The 18,896-nt window shown below is 35.4% G+C and overlaps 1 protein-coding gene across 11 annotated transcripts in view; it reads right to left on the bottom strand.

The window, feature by feature from the left end:
• The window catches only part of LOC123552875 (inositol 1,4,5-triphosphate receptor associated 1-like), a 146,435-nt gene that overhangs the window by 84,181 nt on the left and 43,358 nt on the right, over positions 1-18,896 (bottom strand). The window contains exon 1 of one of the 11 annotated variants that reach the window (XM_053541178.1): positions 8,354-8,493. The exons of the other annotated variants lie outside the window; for them this stretch is intronic. The gene's annotated coding sequence lies outside the window, so the exon portion shown is untranslated. Of the gene's footprint in view, positions 1-8,353; positions 8,494-18,896 lie in introns of those variants that run through there. 11 annotated transcript variants of the gene reach the window in all.

Raw genomic sequence — 18,896 nt, 5'->3', positions numbered from 1 at the left:
TTAACTGTCTTACACTTACCTCTTTGAGCCACTGCAATTAATTGTATTACACTTACCTCATTGAGCTATTGCAATTAACTGTCTTACACTTACCTCATTGAGCTATTGCAATTAACTGTCTTACACTTACCTCTTTGAGCCACTGCAATTAACTGTCTTACACTTACCTGAGCTATTGCAACTGACTGCCTGAGTCTGATACTAACCTCACCGTGCCAATTTAGCCATTACATTTTATCTAACTAAGCCATTAAAATTAACTGCCTTACACTTGCTTCATTCTTTTAAAATAATAAAATTTGTATAACCTTACATTTGCAGCACTGTATCAATGACAAATTATTTGTCCAGCCAAGTCTTGCAAGTGGCCTAATCAATTGATTTCATCTTAAGATGACCAATAAATCCATTATTAGCTTGACAAGACATTTTGCCAGACCTAGTAGACTCATTTTACAATATTCAGCAGACAAAGTGGTACATCCTTGACATATAATGAACTTTGTACAAGACAGAAGCAACTCAGATCTTAAGTGCCTGTACTCTCATTCAGAAACCATTTACACATACTCATGAATTTTGAACAGCATTACCTCTACAGTAAGTGCTTGTATCTATTGTGTATGCTAAGTACGTCTTGAAAAAACATTATAAAGACCAGATCTGGATGCCTACAATTTTTCGCCCTAGGTTTTTCAGAATAATCATCTCAAAACATGATAAGACAAATTTAGAACATAAATCAGCACTAAGCAAGTATGAATACAAATAATTGTTGGACATGGTCAAGCTCCCTAAAAATTCTTGAGAGTCTAAACTAGAGCTATCACTCATAGCGATACCCTGAGACACCACTGTGATATAGCGAAAAACAAAATGTTATATTCCTGACATTTGAGCTTCTAGTGAGTCCTTGACCTTGAACCTGGCGACCTGGGTTAAATTTGTTGAGAAAACATGAGAAAATGTATCTATGACCTCTGGCCTATAAAAGTGACCCTGACTTTGGACCTAGTTACCTAGGATATGCATTCTTTGCGAAAACAATTCATGCTGGTTTTATGAAAATTTTCCAAGTCGTTTAGAAGATATAAATTGGACAGAACTTCATCTAAGCGTGCACTTGACCGTGGATCTAGTGGCCTTTGGTTGTGGGCTCTGCACATCATCTTGATGAGGTAAACCACTGATGGTTGTTATATGAAAACCTTAAAAGCAGTTTCGAAGATACGGACCGTAAACAAAGTTAAGCAATTTAATATTTGACCTCCAAGTGTGACCTTGATCTTGAACCTAGCTTATATGCCCATTAATTCATTTTGACTTGGTAAACATTCATGTTAGTTTAATGAAGACCCTTCATGCTGTTTAGAAGATATGGAGTGCACACCATGTGAAGCTATTTTTTGATATCTGACCTGTGTCCTTTTTTAGTTGTACAAAAAATTTTCAGGGAAAATCTTGGTATGTTTAGCTTGATGGCCCCTACCGCCCACACTTTTGAGTTTGCTCCTAGAGTACATTCTTCTAGGTTACCTGGGTTCTCTGAAGGCAAGAACAGATCTGAGCAATGCTTGGATGAATAGATCTGACATCAACACCAGAATACTTATCTCATACAAGAAATGAACCATTTGTTCAAGGAAATAGCAATTTTACAGAATACCACATGCACGGGTATGAAACGTTGCCTGCGGCACAAAATGTGCCGCACTGAAATGAAGGCATTGCGCTTCCGACGGCGCAGGCATTGCGCAGGATGTTTACAAAAACAAGAGGACCATGATGGTCCTGAATCGCTCACCTATCCCCACATGACCCAGTGTTGAACTGAGTATGACGTCATTATTTCTATTATTTGACATAGTGACCTAGTTTTTGAGCACATGTGACCTAGATATCATCAAGATAAAAAATTCTGACCAATTTTCATGAAGATCCATTGAAAAATATGGCCTCTAGAGAGGTCACAAGCTTTTTCTATTATTTGACCTAATGACCTAGTTTTTGAAGGCACGTGACCCACTTTTAAACTTGACCTAGATATCATCAAGGTGAACATTCTGACCAATTTTCATGAAGATCTCGTGAAAAATATGGCCTCTAGAGAGGTCACAAGGTTTTTCTATTTTTCAACCTAGTGACCTAGTTTTTGACCGCACATGACCCAGTTACGAACCTGACCTAGATATCATCAAGCTGAACATTCTCACCAGTTTTCATGAAGATCCATTGAGAAATATGGCCTCTAGAGAGGTCACAAGGTTTTTCTATTTTTAGACCTACTGACCTAGTTTTTGACCCCATGTGACCCAGTTTCGAACCTGACCTAGATATCATCAAGGTTAAATATTCTGACCAATATTCATGAAGATCTCATGAAAAATATGGCCTCTAGAGAGGTCACAAGGTTTTTCTATTTTTAGATCTACTGACCTAGTTTTTAACCCCACGTGACCCAGTTTCGAACTTGATCTAGATATCATCAAGGTAAACATTCTGACTAATTTTCCTGAAGATCCATTAAAAAATATGGCCTCTAGAGAGGTCACAAGGTTTTTCTATTTTTAGACCTACTGACCTAGTTTTTGACCGCACGTGACCCAGTTTCGAACTTGCCCTAGATATCATCAAGGTGAACATTCTGACCAATTTTCATGAAGATCCATTGAGAAATATGGCCTCTAGAGAGGTCACAAAGTTTTTCTATATTTAGACCTACTGACCTAGTTTTTGATCCAACATGACCCAGTATCGAACTTGACCTAGATATCATCAAGGTGAACATTCTGACCCATATTCATGAAGATCTCATGAAAAATATGGCCTCTAGAGAGGTCACAAGGTTTTTCTATTTTAAGACCTACTGACCTAGTTTTTATCCCCACGTGACCCAGTTTCGAACTTGACCTAGATATCATCAAGGTGAACATTCTGACCAATTTTCATGAAGATCCATTGAGAAATATGGCCTCTAGAGAGGTCACAAGGTTTTTCTATTTTTAGACCTAATGACCTAGTTTTTAACCCCACGTGACCCAGTTTCGAACTTGACCTAGATATCATCAAGGTGAACATTCTGACCAATATTCATGAAGATCTCATGAAAAATATGGCCTCTAGAGAGGTCACAAGGTTTTTCTATTTTTAGACCTACTGACCTAGTTTTTGACCCCACGTGACCCAGTTTCGAACTTGACCTAGATATCATCAAGGTGAACATTCTGACCAATTTTCATGAAGATCTTGTGAAATATATGGCCTCTAGAGAGGTCACAAGGTTTTTCTATTTTTAGACCTACTGACCTAGTTTTTGACCCCACGTGACCCAGTTTCAATCTTGCCCTAGATATCATCAAGGTGAACATTCTGACAAACTTTCATAAAGATCCCATGAAAAATGTGACCTCTAGAGTGGTCACAAGCAAAAGTTTACGGACGCACGCACGGACGGACGACGACGGACGCCGCACGATCACAAAAGCTCACCTTGTCACTTTGTGACAGGTGAGCTAATAACGAGCAAGGTGAGTAGAATTGAAGGTTTTTGGTTATTGTCTTTTTACAGTAAAAACTATTTAGAAATCGGGGAATGCAGCAGGATGTAGTTGTGTCTTGCCGACAAATCCATGCCCAGTTTGTGAAGAAATATGTAATATTGTTACTTTGCGCGTGTTTTTCATCGGATACAGTAACGTGAAAATTACAAAAGTAGTGAATATTCCGAGTCAGTTTACCTCCTGCTGAAAAAGAAATGATGTATTTCTGTAGTATATTATATAAAGACATCACATCTGATTGATTGAGATAAACTACATGTCAGGAAAAGGCATATCCCCTCGTTCTGCCGACTTTTCAGTCCAGTGCCGCAGGCATCTCGATGGTGCCGCAGACATCATGAGAGGCGCAGTCATCTTGAATACTATTGTAGTCAGTAGTACATACAATTTCGACCTTCTAACATGTATTGAAGTACAAAAATATCAATAACAATGTTGTTCCTCCTGTTATTGTGTAAGACAAATCTTCTCAATCCGAACTTTATAATAGCTATTTTAAGAAGTTTGCAATATTTTTTCTTGCTCTTTTGGGGGATGGGACCAGGTGCATCCCAGTTGAGAAAGTCACATCATTTTGTATCGAATTTGGATTATTTTTTGCTAAAAAACATTATTCAATTACCAGACATTCTCATTTGTAACAATTATTGATGCTTAGTTCAAAGCAAGGTATGAAAACCAGCATTGGAGCACAAAAACTGTCATAATTGTTGTCATTTTTCAACAAGTTTTGATGTTTTTGTTTCAGCATCAAGTTTTGTTGTTGTTGTTTTTCTTTACAGTTTTGGCGTACTATTTTGATTAGCGATGAGATGAATTTCGCCCCCCTCCCCAAAGCCTCCGAAAAGAAAAAAAAAAAAAAAAAAAAAAAAAAATGGCGAAAAATCACTGTTTTGGCTTTCCGAAGAAAAGGAAGGGCAAAAAAGACACACACACACACACACACACACAAAACCTGTAAAAACATGAAACTTCCCTTGAAACGATACCGTTCCCAAGTTTTGTGTGGAAAAGAAGCAATGAAGTTATCGATAGTTAAATAGATGCACATGCATTCAGTGTATATTAAAAGAAAAAAGAAAATAATTTCTCCTTATGATTAGACGAAAACTTTATGTGTACAGTCGGTGCACAGACCTAAATCATAGTTGAACGACAAAGAGTGAGTAAAATACGTTAATATTTTTGTAGAATTTCAGAAATAATTAGAACAAGTTAAGCCCCATTTGGACATGTTTTTCATTGGTTCTTTTCTACACAAAACTTGGGAACAGTATCGTTTTAAATATTCTTCATTCGTATCTAAATATCTTGACATAACAGTAAAATTTGTGCTGATATACTGTTACAGAAAAACATGGCGCGAGATGAGCGAGAGAAATTTCATGTTTTTATGTGTGTGTGTGTGTGCTTTGTCTTATTGTGTTCCTTGTTTTCGGAACGACAAAACTGCGAATCTCACCATTTATTTATAGGGGTGTGGGGTGGGTGTGTGTGTGTGGGGGGGGGGAGTATTGAAATTCAGCTCACCGCTAATAAAAAAAGTACGCCCAAACTGTAAAGAAAAAGAAACTCAATGCTGAAACAAAAATTTTAAAATTGGTTGAAAAATGACAAAAGTTATGACAGTTTTTGTGCTCCGATGCTGGTTTTCATACCTTGCTTTGAACTATAAGCATCAATAATTGTTACAAATGGGATGTTTAGTAATTGAATATTGCTATTTTACTGGAGAAAATGAATCCCAAATCGATACAAAATGACGTGATTTTCCCTGGCCCCATTCCCAAAAACAGTGAGAAAAAATACTGCAAACTTCTTAAAATAGCTATTAATATTACAAAGTTCGGATTGAGAAGATTTGTCTTACTACTACAATAACTGGAGGAACAACATTGTTATTGATATTTTTATACTTCAATACATGTATATATATAGAAGGTCGAAATTGTACGTACTACTGACTACAATAGTATTCAAGATGACTGCGCCTCTCATGATGTCTGCGGCACCATCAAGATGCCTGCGGCACTGGACTGAAAAGTCTGCAGAACAAGGGGATATGCCTTTTCCTAGACATGTATTTTATCTCAATCGATCAGATACCATGTCTTTATATAATATACTACAGAAATACATCATTTCTTTTTCAGCAGGAGGTGAAATGACTCTGAATATTCACTATTTTTGTAATTTTCACGTTACTGTATCCGATGAAAAACACGTGCAAAATAACAATATTACATATTTCTTCACAAACTGGGCATGAATTTGTCGGCAAGACACAACTACATCCCGCTGCATTCCCCGATTTCTAAAAAGTTTTTACTGTAAAAAGACAATAACCAAAAAGCTTCAATTTTACTCACCTTGCTCCTTATTTTTGTAAACATCCTGCGCAATGCCTGCGCCGTCGAAGGCGCGATGCCTTCATTTCAGTGCGGCACATTTTGTGCCGAAGGCAACGTTTCATACCCGTGACATGACATGCTACATGCAATCAGTCCCAGTGCAATCTATATATGATAAAGAAATTGAACATCTGGATGTAGACTGGAGTCCTTTATAATAAATATCTCTGCAATAAAATTCTCTCAAATAGCACTTTCTGAGAAAAAAAAATATGAATCTCTTATCTCTCACTCTAAAGACAGCCTTAGGAGATAAAAAGGTTTTCTTAAAAATTATTAGTGTCATTATAAAGAAAGGAATAAACTTTATTTAAGAAATAATTTATAGCAAAACAGTGGGCGGTTATACGTCGGGTGTAATAACTTCACGAGGGTGCAGCCCAAGTGAAATTATTTCGGACGCCATATAACCGCCCAAGTGTATAAATAGTGATAAAGCACTGTTTTGCTATAAATTATTTCGATTCTAATATGTTCTTTATTGTAAAATTTATATCAAATATGATGGAACTGTCTCTTTGCGCAAGCATGGCGCCAATAGTAGGTATTTGTTAAAACATGCCAGGACCGGAAATGGTAATACGTCTTGCGGCAGAATTCAGTTCGAGCGAAAATTATAACGAATTATTCAGCAATACGTATAACTAATTTAGTATGTGTATTAATTAATCAAAACATGTGACATTTTGTTTAAAACATGTTATTAAGTGAAATATTTCATGAAATTTGGAAGGGTTATTTCTTGATGCGTACATGGCGCTAAATATCACGTTGACGTGACGTCAACATAACATCGTTGTGATGATTAAAGCATTGTTAGTCATATTAGAATACAGATTACTTGATCCAATCAAACCTTGTAAGTCTAATCTGGATGGAGCATTTAAAGAATAAAACCCATCAAAACTGAAGAGGATCAAGAAAACTTTTATTTAACTCACTGAGAAAATTAGAGATGAAATCTTCTTGTAATAAAGGTATAAACTGATATTTACAGAATGAAAATGAAGAATTACTAAGCATATATAAACTGATAGATGGTTTAACAACTTTGTCTGCATGCTAATGAAAGTTGACATTATCTGCCAAGCATCCATCTTTGATCATAACAAACAAGCATCTGATCCTGAATATACATAACAACACAAGCCAAATTACCTGACAACAACAGGTGAAAAATGGTCCTGATCCAGGCTTCCTTGTGTAATTACTGCTAATTTATAATCATGTTTATAACAAAATTATACCTGGAGATAACAAATTTTAGACATGAAGAGGCAGTCAAGGTCAATACTAATACTTGTACTGTCAAGAAGCAGTTAAATATTGCAATTTTTAAAAATGATATGTAAACAAGAGGGCCATGATGGCCCTATATTGCTCACCAGAGTTGATCTGGCCTACTGCCCTAGTTTTGACCCCACATGACCCAGTTTTGAATTTTACCTAAAGGTCATCAAGACAAACATTCTGACCAAGTTTCATATAGACTGAGTCACCACTGTTGCCTTTAGAGGGTTCACAAACTTTTCCTTTGATTTGACCATGTGACCCCAAATGACCCAAATTAAAACTGGACCTAGAGATCATCAAGACTGGGTCACAATTGTGGCCTCTAGAGTGTTCACAAGGCAAATGTTGACAGAGGCCGGACAATGACCTGTCACAATAGCTCACCTTAAAAAGTAGGAAAAAAGTAGGAACAGACCTAAAAAGTAGGAAAAGTAGGACTATACTAGAAAGCCTGTATATATGATAACTCCTTTTCCCATTTAACCTGCAAGTAACTAATCATTATAAAAAGCATAACAGCTTCATTTCAATTTGCCTGGTTGATCACATACATAATTGAAAAGGAAGTAATTTTATATTTTAACTTTATACATATTATACATGAGTAAGTTTGTAACTCTGAACTAGTATTTTAATAAATATTCACAACTGTTCTGATGAAAATGATATAGTCCTTCACTTTTTCAAAATGTCTTCTGCAGAATAACTACATTTTTCTTAAACATAAGAACCCCTTCTACACAGGCATGCTACACCCTAATTTTATTCTTCGGCAGCATTTTCTTACCACTGTATCATGACCTGGTGGTAACTCTAAAGACTGACCAGTGTTACTGATAAGCCAGCTTCTCTCTGTGTGTGATCCCAAAAGTGATTGCAGTTGATAAAATATCATCAAACTTCAACTTCATAAGGTAAGTCTCATTTAATCTTCCCATTAATTTCTGACCCTAGCGGACTCCAGAATTCTACAGAAAATAGCATGGATTATACTTAAGCAGTAAATAATAAAACCCCTTTTTTTAAATCACTGCAACAGTAGGTAACTTTTACTTTTGTTCACACATATTCTTTAAATTATATACTTACATAATCAATATGAAAACTATATATCTAAATATCCATATTCAATAATAAGTTTAATATCATAGGTATAATTATGGCACAATACAGGACTGCAACATATCCTTCCTATAGAGATTCCATTCAGTATCTATGTAACCATGTGATGTGTAACTCTTCACTGTTTCATCAATTTCTCCTCATTTTTCTCTGCCAAAATGTAATTAACAGCAATTAAGTTCCTATTTACCATGGATTATCTCCCATGAAAACAACTGAGGAATGCAAATAAGATGCTGCACTGTCAAAATTGCTATCTATCATAAAAATACATCTGTTCCACTCCTGATAAGCCACAAAATGTCAATAATGTACTCTGATTAATTTATATAAAAGCATCTAATTTTTGTTTATACTGTTAATTCCACCAAAGCCATTACATATGTTTTTGTATTTGTTTTACAAAATCGCGATACATGTTATGCATCATTCTAAAAGTCTCCTGTGAAAACAGCAAAGTCCTTCTTAATTTTAAAAACATCTTTGATATTCTTGATTTCATGGCTGTAGTTAATATTTTCTGTGTAAATCTAATTTCCAAATAATTTTTGTCATTGAAATTTTACAGAAAACTTTATATGGAAATGCTGCTTCATGCTTATTAGACCTCCTGAAACTTTTACAAAAATCCACAAACAAACAGAGCAAAGATTGACAAAATGGCTGACTTTTACAAGGAAACAATATGCTTTAATTTTTTTTTTTAAATGATAAGTTCAAAACATGGCCATCAAGATATTTCTAAAAATTTTAAGTTCATATTACCATCCTTGCAGTTCTTTAGAATGGGAGATTTAGAATGTTTAAATGCTGTACATGATTTTGCCACGTATCATTTCAATTCTAATAATTTATGTCTTTTAAGAAAAAAATGTGGATGAACTAGGGAAAATCTATTTCTTGGTGCATGTATGGCACCAAATAGTAGGCGATGAGATGTTTGGTAATAATATCAAAACACAGGAAATATCATTCTTTCATATAAAACAGTAGATCAAGTATGGCAACACTCTTTTCCAGGTTGACTTAACATCAATACTGCAGTGTTATGATGTAATGAAAATAATATTAGAAAAAGAGCTTGTAGAACATGAAATGCGCCCTTTGATGCATTCAGTAATTGCACAAAGAACAAAAATTATTTGGTCACTGTGCACTGGATAATTGACATACAATTGACCTCAATATGGGTCATTTACCAGTCATAAGTGACCTCCATATCAAATGTGATCTTAGACCAAAGCATTCTCTAGTTATTTGGCAAAAAAAAAGTGCTACTGTTCTGGGTCAATGTGACTTTGACCTTTGACCTACTGACCTCAAAATCAATAGGGGTTTTCTGCTGGTCATGAAAAACCTGGCCCTATCAACTTTCATGATCCTAGGCCTAAGCGTTCTTGAGTTATCATCCAGAAACCGATGAAATGTTCCGGATCACTGTGACCTTGACCTTTGACCTACAGACCTCAAAATCAACAGGGGTCATCTGCTGGTCAAGACCAACATCCGTATAAAGTTTGATGATCCTTGGCCCAAGCATTCTCAAGTTATAGTCTGGAAACTGTTTAATTGTTCCGGGCCACTGTGACCTTGACCTTTGACCTACTGACCTCAAAATGAATAGGAGTTATCTGCTGGTCATGTCCAACCTCCCTATCAACTTTCATGATCCTAGGCCAAAGTGTTCTTGAGTCATCATCCAGAACTCGTTTCACTGTTCTTCGTCACTGTGACCTTGACCTTTGACCTATTGACCTAAAAATCAATAGGGGTCATCTACTGGACAAGACCAACCTCCCGATAAACTTTCATGATCCTAGGCCCAAGCATTCTTGAGTTATCATCTGGAAACTGTTTAATTGTTCCAGGTCACTGTGACCTTGACCTTTGAGCAACTGACCTCAAAATAAATAGGGGTTATCTGCTGGTCATGACCAACCACCCTATGACTTTCATGATCCTAGGCCCAAGCGTTCTTAATTTATCATCCGGAAACCGATTGATCTATGGACTGACCATATCTGCAAAACAATATATGAAGGAAGGCATAATTAAAGACAAAAGGGGAAAGAACACTCTTACTCAAAAGGTGGATAAAATAGCAAGGTCTGTGGTGGTGGCTAACCTCTTAGAGTATACAAAATACATGCTTTATGGGGATTTTCAAAGAAAGTGCACAAAATCATTAAACATCAATTGTAACAACAGCTTCTATAACTAAATTTTGATTTTCTGTTTGAATGGTGTGTTATAATAAAACCTGTGGAATTTTTAAAATGTGACATATTTTAATGAACAACAAAACTAGTGTTTATATATATGTATACATTTAACCCGGCATGTTAAGGCCTATCTTACACCTTCTTTATCTTTTGAATAGAACAGAACATGCAATAAATTTGAATTGTTATACACAGCGTAAGCAACTTTGCTGTACCGTAAACAATATCGTATTTTCAACCCTTTAATTTCCTCCACACAAAAATTCACCTCAAACAACCAATGATTCACAATCCAGTATACTATGAATATTACCCATAAATCATCAGGTTGCTGTTTAAAGCCCTGCTCGGTCCTACCTTTTAACCTTGAATTGTCACTGAAAAAGCATGAAAATCCTGACTCTGAACTGTGACACCTGTCAAAAAAGAGTCTATTTTATACAAAATTCTATATGAAATACTGTGGTTTTGGGTGCTTAAGTTTGGCACGTGGCCTTTAACTGTTACCTATTGTAATCATGGGTTGCATACACACAAAGAATTTGAATAGCAGCGGAGCAGGGCTTTAAAGACCCACAAAATAACTGTATTCTTTTGTATTTCCATGATGGTAATTATACATGGTTTGCATGACAAAACTGAGAAATTACAAATATCTAGTTACAAATTGACAGTGACATATATTAGGCCAAGACAATGTGTTTAATGTCTAAATATATTATTAAATTAATGTAGAAGTATGCACAGTACTTGAAGAATTAAGGCAAGTTAATACCACACTTTGTTTCTACAAGGCAACATAGTTATTATTCTATGTTTTTAAAACTATACTCAAAAGAGTTTGATCAGAATGATTTTCATGAAGTTCATGCATGAAGCAAAAAGTAGATCACTAGGTTGTGGTGGGTCTTCAAAGTATAGACTGAATACTGCCACCCAAGGATCATTCCTGTGAAGTTTGGTGTAAATCTGCCCAGTGGTTTTGAAGAAGAAGATTTTTTTTTAAAAACTGTTGACTGTCTTAGACACATAATGCAAGCCGGACATCAAGCGGTCACAAAAGCTAACCATGAGTCTTTGGCTCAGGTGAGCTAAAAACAAGAGTTGTCAGAATACAGCAGCACTTTATTGTTTAAAAGCCTTGCCACAAAATATTAATTGAATAAAAAAATGAAATAAACAGCATTAATTTTGCTTAATCATTTATAAGTAAGGGTCAAAAAATCATTTCCATCTTACTGATATTGAAACATGTTATCAGAACACAAATTTAGCTTATCCTGTGACAACAATCTATATTGAGCTCCCTTGGTAATCATCGTTTAACAGGAAACTTCAGTAGCTTTGACTGGTCTTGTAACCTTGATATAATTTATTGAGCTCCCTTGATAATTCATGTTTATCTAGTAACTTCAGCAGCTTTGACTGATCTTGTAACCTCCTTTGGTAATCATTGTTTAACAGGAAACTTCAGTAGCTTTGACAGGTCTTGTAACCTTGATATAATTTATTGAGCTCCCTTGATAATTAAGTTTTTAACAGGAAACTTCAGTTACTGTAGCTTTGACTGGTCTTGTAACCTTGATATAATTTATTGAGCTCCCTTGATAATCATTGTTTAACAGGAAACTTCAGTAGCTTTGTTCGATCTTGTGACCTTGATATATTGACCTTCTTTGTAAATCCATGTTCATCAGTAACTTCAGTTGCTTTGTTCTATCTTGTAACTTTGATATATTGAGCTCCCTTGATAATCTAATAGTTTAACAGGAAACTTCAGTAGCTTTGGTTGATCTTGTAAGCTTGATATAGTTTCCTTGAAATATCATGTATATCAGGTAACTTCAGTAGCTTTGGTTGATCTTGTAACCTTGATATAGATTTTCCTTGAAAATTCATGTATATCAGGTAACTTCAGTAGCTTTTGTTGATCTTGTAACCTTAAAAAATTCATGTATATCAGGTAACTTCAGTAGCTTCGGTTGATCTTGTAACCTTGATATAGAGTATCCTTGAAATATCATGTATATCAGGTAACTTCAGTCGCTTTGGTTGATCTTGTAACCTTGATATAGTTTCCTTGAAAATTCATGTATATCAGGTAACTTCAGTAGCTTTGGTTGATCTTGTAACCTTGATATAGAGTATCCTTGAAATATCATGTATATCAGGTAACTTCAGTCGCTTTGGTTGATCTTGTAACCTTGATATATAGAGTTTCCTTGAAAATCCATGTATATCAGGTAACTTCAGAAGCTTTGGTTGATCTTGTAACCTTGATATATAGAGTTTCCTTGAAAATTCATGTATATCAGGTAACTTCAGTAGCTTTGGTTCATCTTAGTGTAACCTTGATATATAGAGTTTCCTTGAAAATTCATGTATATCAGGTAACTTCAGTAGTTTTGGTTCATCTTGTTACCTTGATACTTTTGGTATTCTATGTTTACCCAGTAACTTGAATCCTAGAACCTTGATATATATAATATACTATTGGGTTTCTTACTTGATCTTGTATCTGGAGTGAAATCTGGTAACTTTATCAAGGGCAAGATACACTAAGGTATAAATATGGGAAAGAACCTTACAATGAAGCCACAGACCAAGTTTAGTGAAGATACATCAAGCCTTTTATGAAAAAAAAAAATGTTTTAAGGCATTTCTATTTTTAGCTTGTAATTTTCTTTTTAGCTTGTAATTCTCATGATTCATTTTGTTTCTTTGACAAACCAAGTTCAAGTCCTAATCCTGATCACAGTTAGTATTCACACCCCCTTTCGCCTGTTTCTATTTTTCAGCCCTAGCCTGTGACCCCTAAAATAGACCCACTGTTCCCATTTATATACAATTGGAAGAGGACCTTGTAATGATGCTACAGACAAAGTTTGATGAAGATCAATAAAGCAAACAAGAGAAGAAGTAATTTAAAGTTTTTTTGTTTTTTTTGCACTCAGGTGGCCCCCTAAATGGGGCAAAGCTATGTTTGATTAACTCGATAAAAAGACTTTGCCAGGATGCTACTGAACAAGTTTAGTGCAATTTAGACTAGCTCCTAGACTATGATATTTTTTTCTCTCTATTTTTATGATTCAATTGAGTGAACTGAGCCACTCTATACCCTATATACTACCTTTAGAATAGACCGGCTTTTGTCACTATGAAATGAAATTAGACAAAATGGAAAAAAATGTAGAAATATTTCATTATCAGTCTAGTGGCTAGTCTAGGTGCAATTCTGACCAGTAGTGTAAAACGGAGATTTTTTTGTGGATGGACAGAAGATGGACAGACTATGATTGATCACAATAGCTAACCCCTAGCACTTCATGTAACTACTGACAATCAAGAGTTGACAAAAATCTATTATCTAAGGCTCTCTGGAGCCCCAGAATAAATCTAAGACAGTTTGATGCACATTATTTCCTATATTACTGACAAAACAGCTATGATGATGCATGAGAAAAAAATGAAGTGTAATGACATCACATCTGCCGAGAAATATATTACTGAAGTGTGCACCCGCATTGCTTTCAGCTGTATTTGAAGTCAGCTGGTTATAATAAAGACATACATTAAAACATAAACAAATGGCACTTACATAAATAACAATGTTAAATAAATTCCAGACAAAACATTGCTCTGAAAGGTATGTGAGAAGACAGTGTAAAGATCAGTGGTAAAGATATATATTTTAGTTATTGAAGTGTGATGCAAAAAAGGAAACCAACCAGCCAGAATTAATTATATTACTGACAATGTTTCTATAGAAACCGCAAGAAAGATATTAATATATCACAGTTTGCTTCAATAATGAGAATCTGAATTGACTTCTGATGATCTTTTCATGATTTGAAATAATATATTGAACTAATAATAATGAAAACTTTGGTTATGTAAAATATTCATTTAGAGATAAAAAAAAAATTTCATTTAATTATAACTCTTTTTATTCTGAAGACAGAAAATTGCCTTGAAGCAAGAAATTTAATACAGGCATTAAACTAAAAAGTTCTTTATACTGTATATTTGAATCAAATGATGTATTCAATAAGAGAATTAAACTAGAAAATGCTTTTGTAAAAAAGCGCATGTCTCCCCCAATGCAAAGTCTTAAAGGTAAGAAGTCAATAGGGGTCAGGAGCGAAAAGTCAAAGAGACACTGATGGTTGGCTGCAATAGGGATCATCTACTTGGCATGTCCAGTCATCCCGCTAAATTTCAACACTCTTGGCCTAGTGGTTCTTAAGTCACTGTTCAGGCTCCTGTGACCTTGACCTTTGATCAAGTGACCTCAAAATAAATAGGGGTCATCTACTCTGCATGTCCAATCATCCTATTAAGTTTCAACATTGTAGGTCAAGTGGTTCTCAAGTTATTTCCAAAAAATGATTTTACATGAAAAGGCCACTGTGACCTTGACCTTTAATAGACTGACCCCAAAACCAATAGGGGTCATCTAATCTGCATGTTCAATCATCCTATGAAGTTTCAACATTCTGGGTCAAGTGGTTCTCTAGTTATTGGTTGGAACTGGTTATCAATGTTCAGGCCTCTGTGACCTTGACCTTTAATGGAGTGACCCCAAAAATAATAGGGGTCGTTCACTCTGCATGAACAATCATCCTATGAAGTTTCAACATTCTGGGTCGAGAGATTCTCAAGTTATTGATTGGAAATGGTTTTCCATGTTCAGGCCCCTTTGGCCTTGACCTTTAACAGAGTGACCCTAAAATCGTTAGGGGTCATCTACTCTGCATGACCAATCATCCTATGAAGTTTCATCATTCCGGGTCAAGTGGTTCTCAAGTTACTGACCGGAGATGGTTTTCAATGTTCAGGCCCCTGTGACCTTGACCTTTAATGGAGTGACCCCAAAATCGATAGGGGTCATCTACTTTGCATGTACAATCATCCTATGAAGTTTCAACATTCTTGGTCAAGTGGTTCTCTAGTTATTGATCGGAAATGGTTTTCCATGTTCAGGCCCCTGTGACCTTGACCTTTGATGGAGTGACTCCAAAATCAATAGGGGTCATCTACTCTTCATGACCAATCATCCTATGAAGTTTCAACATTCTGGGTCAAGTGGTTCTCTAGTTTTTGATCGGAAATGGTTTTCAATGTTCAGGCCCCTGTGACCTTGACCTTTGACGGAGTGACCCCAAAATCAATAGGGGTCATCTACTCTTCATGACCAATCATCCTATGAAGTTTCAACATTCTGGGTCAAGTGGTTCTCTTGTTATTGATCGGAAATGGTTTTCAATGTTCAGGCCCCTGTGACCTTGACCTTTGACGGAGTGACCCCAATAACAATAGGGGTCGTCTACTCCAGCAGCCCTACAACCCTATGAAGTTTGGAGGTTCTAGGTCAAATGGTTCTCCAGTTATTACTCGGAAATGAAGTGTGACATACGGACGGACGGACAGGGCAAAAACAATATGTCTCCTGGGGGAGACATAATTATCTATTTCATATTTCTAGTGTGTTTGTGTGGGTGAGTAGGTAGTAATTTATTTCAAGCAGACAGCCAGGAACAAGATAATATTGTATATATTAATATAAATTTATTATGAAATTTCACATACACAAAATAAATGAAACAGCGCATAAGTATTTTAGATTATTATAAATGAAAAATGAACAATAAAAAAACTGCTGACTTTGCACAAAATAACTATTAGACACTAATTTTATAGCAAATAAAAAGGCAATGATGGGCTTACTAAACGTTTTAGTGTTAGACATATACCTAAAGTGGGTTTTGCATACATATTTTAAAATGCAAGGGGCTGCATCACGCTTATGTAATTGTTTTCTCGTTACTAAAACTTCCATTATTGGACACCATGGTGTGTACTGCCTTACATAAATTTAAACATGTATATCTAATAATTTTTTTTCAAGAACTATCTTAGTTCCACCAAACTAAAGAACAAACAAGAGCTGTCACTAATGGTGACAAATGCCCACGCAGTGCCTTGACCTTTGACCTGGTGACCCCGAAGTCAGTAGGGGTTGTGTACTCAATAAGTACTATCAGCCTGTGAAGTTTGAAGGTCCTGGGTGCAGTGGTTTCACGAGTAAAGTGCCTTCATGCAAAAAGTTAACGTTGTGACGAACGAATGAACGACTGATGGACAGTTGAAAACTAATATGCCTCCCGTTGGGGGCATAAAAACACATAAATAATACTTTGAGTATTTTTCCGGTGAATGATATGACCCTCTGTTTACATTATAACAATGTTGGCATGGCAGGAGAACCATTTCATGAAACTTTTTTTAATACACCTCATTTTGTAGTAAATATTGTAACAAGAGCTGTCTGATGACAGTGCGCTCGACTATTCGAAGAATTGATTGAAGAATGGGGTCAAAATATTTCCACGGATATTCAGACAAAAGAAATAAATAGATTAGACAAACAATGTTCCTGTTTTACTTTGATTTCGATAAGTCTTGCACTAAATGGCAATATATGAGCCAATTTCAAAGTCCAAAAAGGGCCACAATTCAGTCAAAATAGTTATGTATTCTTGCCTACAGATGGAAATCATAATGATAAACAAGTGTTCAAAGTTTAAAAGCCATATGACAAATAGTTTTGACAAAACATGGACTTATATGAAAACAGAACCAATTTCAAAGTCCAAAAAGGGCCATAATTCAGCCAAAATAGATGACAGAGTTATGTTCTCTTTCCTACAGATAGAGACTATTACACTAAACAAGTGATAAAAGTTTCAAAGCCATATGTCAAACACTTTACAAAAAATATGAACTGGTACGAAAAACTTAACCAAGATTTCTAAGTCAAAAGGGGCCATAATTCAGTCAAAATCCTTGATAGAGTTATGTACTCTTGCCTATAACTGGACATAGTGATGGTAAACACATGTTGAAAGTTTCAAAACTTTATCTCAAAAGACTTTGTCAAAATATGAACTGGTATAAAATATTAACCCACATTTCTAAGTCAAAAAGGGCCATAATTCAGCCAAAATCCTTGACGGAGTTATGTGCTCTTGCCTATAACTGGACATGGTGATGGTAAACAAGTGTTGAAAGTTACAAAGCTTTATCTCAAAAGACTTTGTCTAAATACGAACTGGTACGAAAAACTTAACCAAGATTTCTAAGTCGAAAGGGGCCATAATTCAGCCAAAATCCCTGATGGAGTTATGTACTCTTGCCTATAACTGGCAATGGTGATGGTAAACAAGTGTTGAAAGTTTCAAAGCTTTATCTTAAAAGACTTTGTCAAAATATGAACTGGTACGAAAAACTTAACCATGATTTCTAAGTCAAAAGGGGCCATAATTCAGCCAAAATCCTTGTTGGGGTTATGTGCTCTTGCCTATAACTGGCCATGATGATGGTAAACAAGTGTTGAAAGTTTCAAAGCTTTATCTCAAAAGACTTTGTCAAAATGTGGACTAGTACGAAAAACTTAACCAAGGTGTGACGCCAACGCCGACACCGACGCCGTGGTGAGTAGGATAGCTCTACTTATTCTTCGAATAGTCGAGCTAAAAATGTATAATAAAATACATTACCTTTAACATACTAAAAAGGTTCAATTTTGAAAAAAAAATCACACCTTGAGTTCGTCTATATTACTGACCAGTCAGAATGGACTAAACATTACCTTATTCTAAGGTATACGGTTACCTTATTCCCAGTAAGTTTCCTTTACTTTTTCTGAACCTCTACAAACTAGGTCTAATGAATATCAGTTACCTAATTAACATTGAACATTCTTTCTAAATGGCTTTAAGGCAGATCTAGAACAATGACTTTCAATTAGAACTTCCTTTTTTTTTTGCCATTCAAGCCCAGCAGTCTTCACCTATTTTGAAAATTCACAATTTGGTAAACAAAACCTGAGAATGCTAATTCTCCTATTACAAAACTGGTCTATTCCAAAGACACATGTGGTAATAAAACTTGTCTTTTGGTTCATATTGTTAAAATAACCAAGATTCTGTCAAATGCTGATATAAATCTAGAAGTTAAATTGAAAAGATTTTAAACACTTCCAAATATAAAAGGCAATACCTACCAAGGCAACAAAGCTACAGACAATCATATTCATACTAAATCATATCTATTAGAGGAGGCATAAGGCTTTTTTTTTTTTTACATTTCAGTGATTTTAACTGAAACAAGAAATGTGCAAATTTCCACAAAAACCAGGTTTTCAGTGCATCTGTCATATATATCTACAGACCTTGACCCTAGTAAACCCGTATGCAATCCTAAACTTTGTCTACATGCAAGTCGCC

Source organism: Mercenaria mercenaria, chromosome 4, assembly GCF_021730395.1.
Source record: "Mercenaria mercenaria strain notata chromosome 4, MADL_Memer_1, whole genome shotgun sequence".
NCBI lineage: Eukaryota > Metazoa > Mollusca > Bivalvia > Venerida > Veneridae > Mercenaria > Mercenaria mercenaria.
The sequence above is the reverse complement of the archived record's forward strand: the minus strand, read 5'-3'. Positions and strand labels throughout refer to the sequence as shown.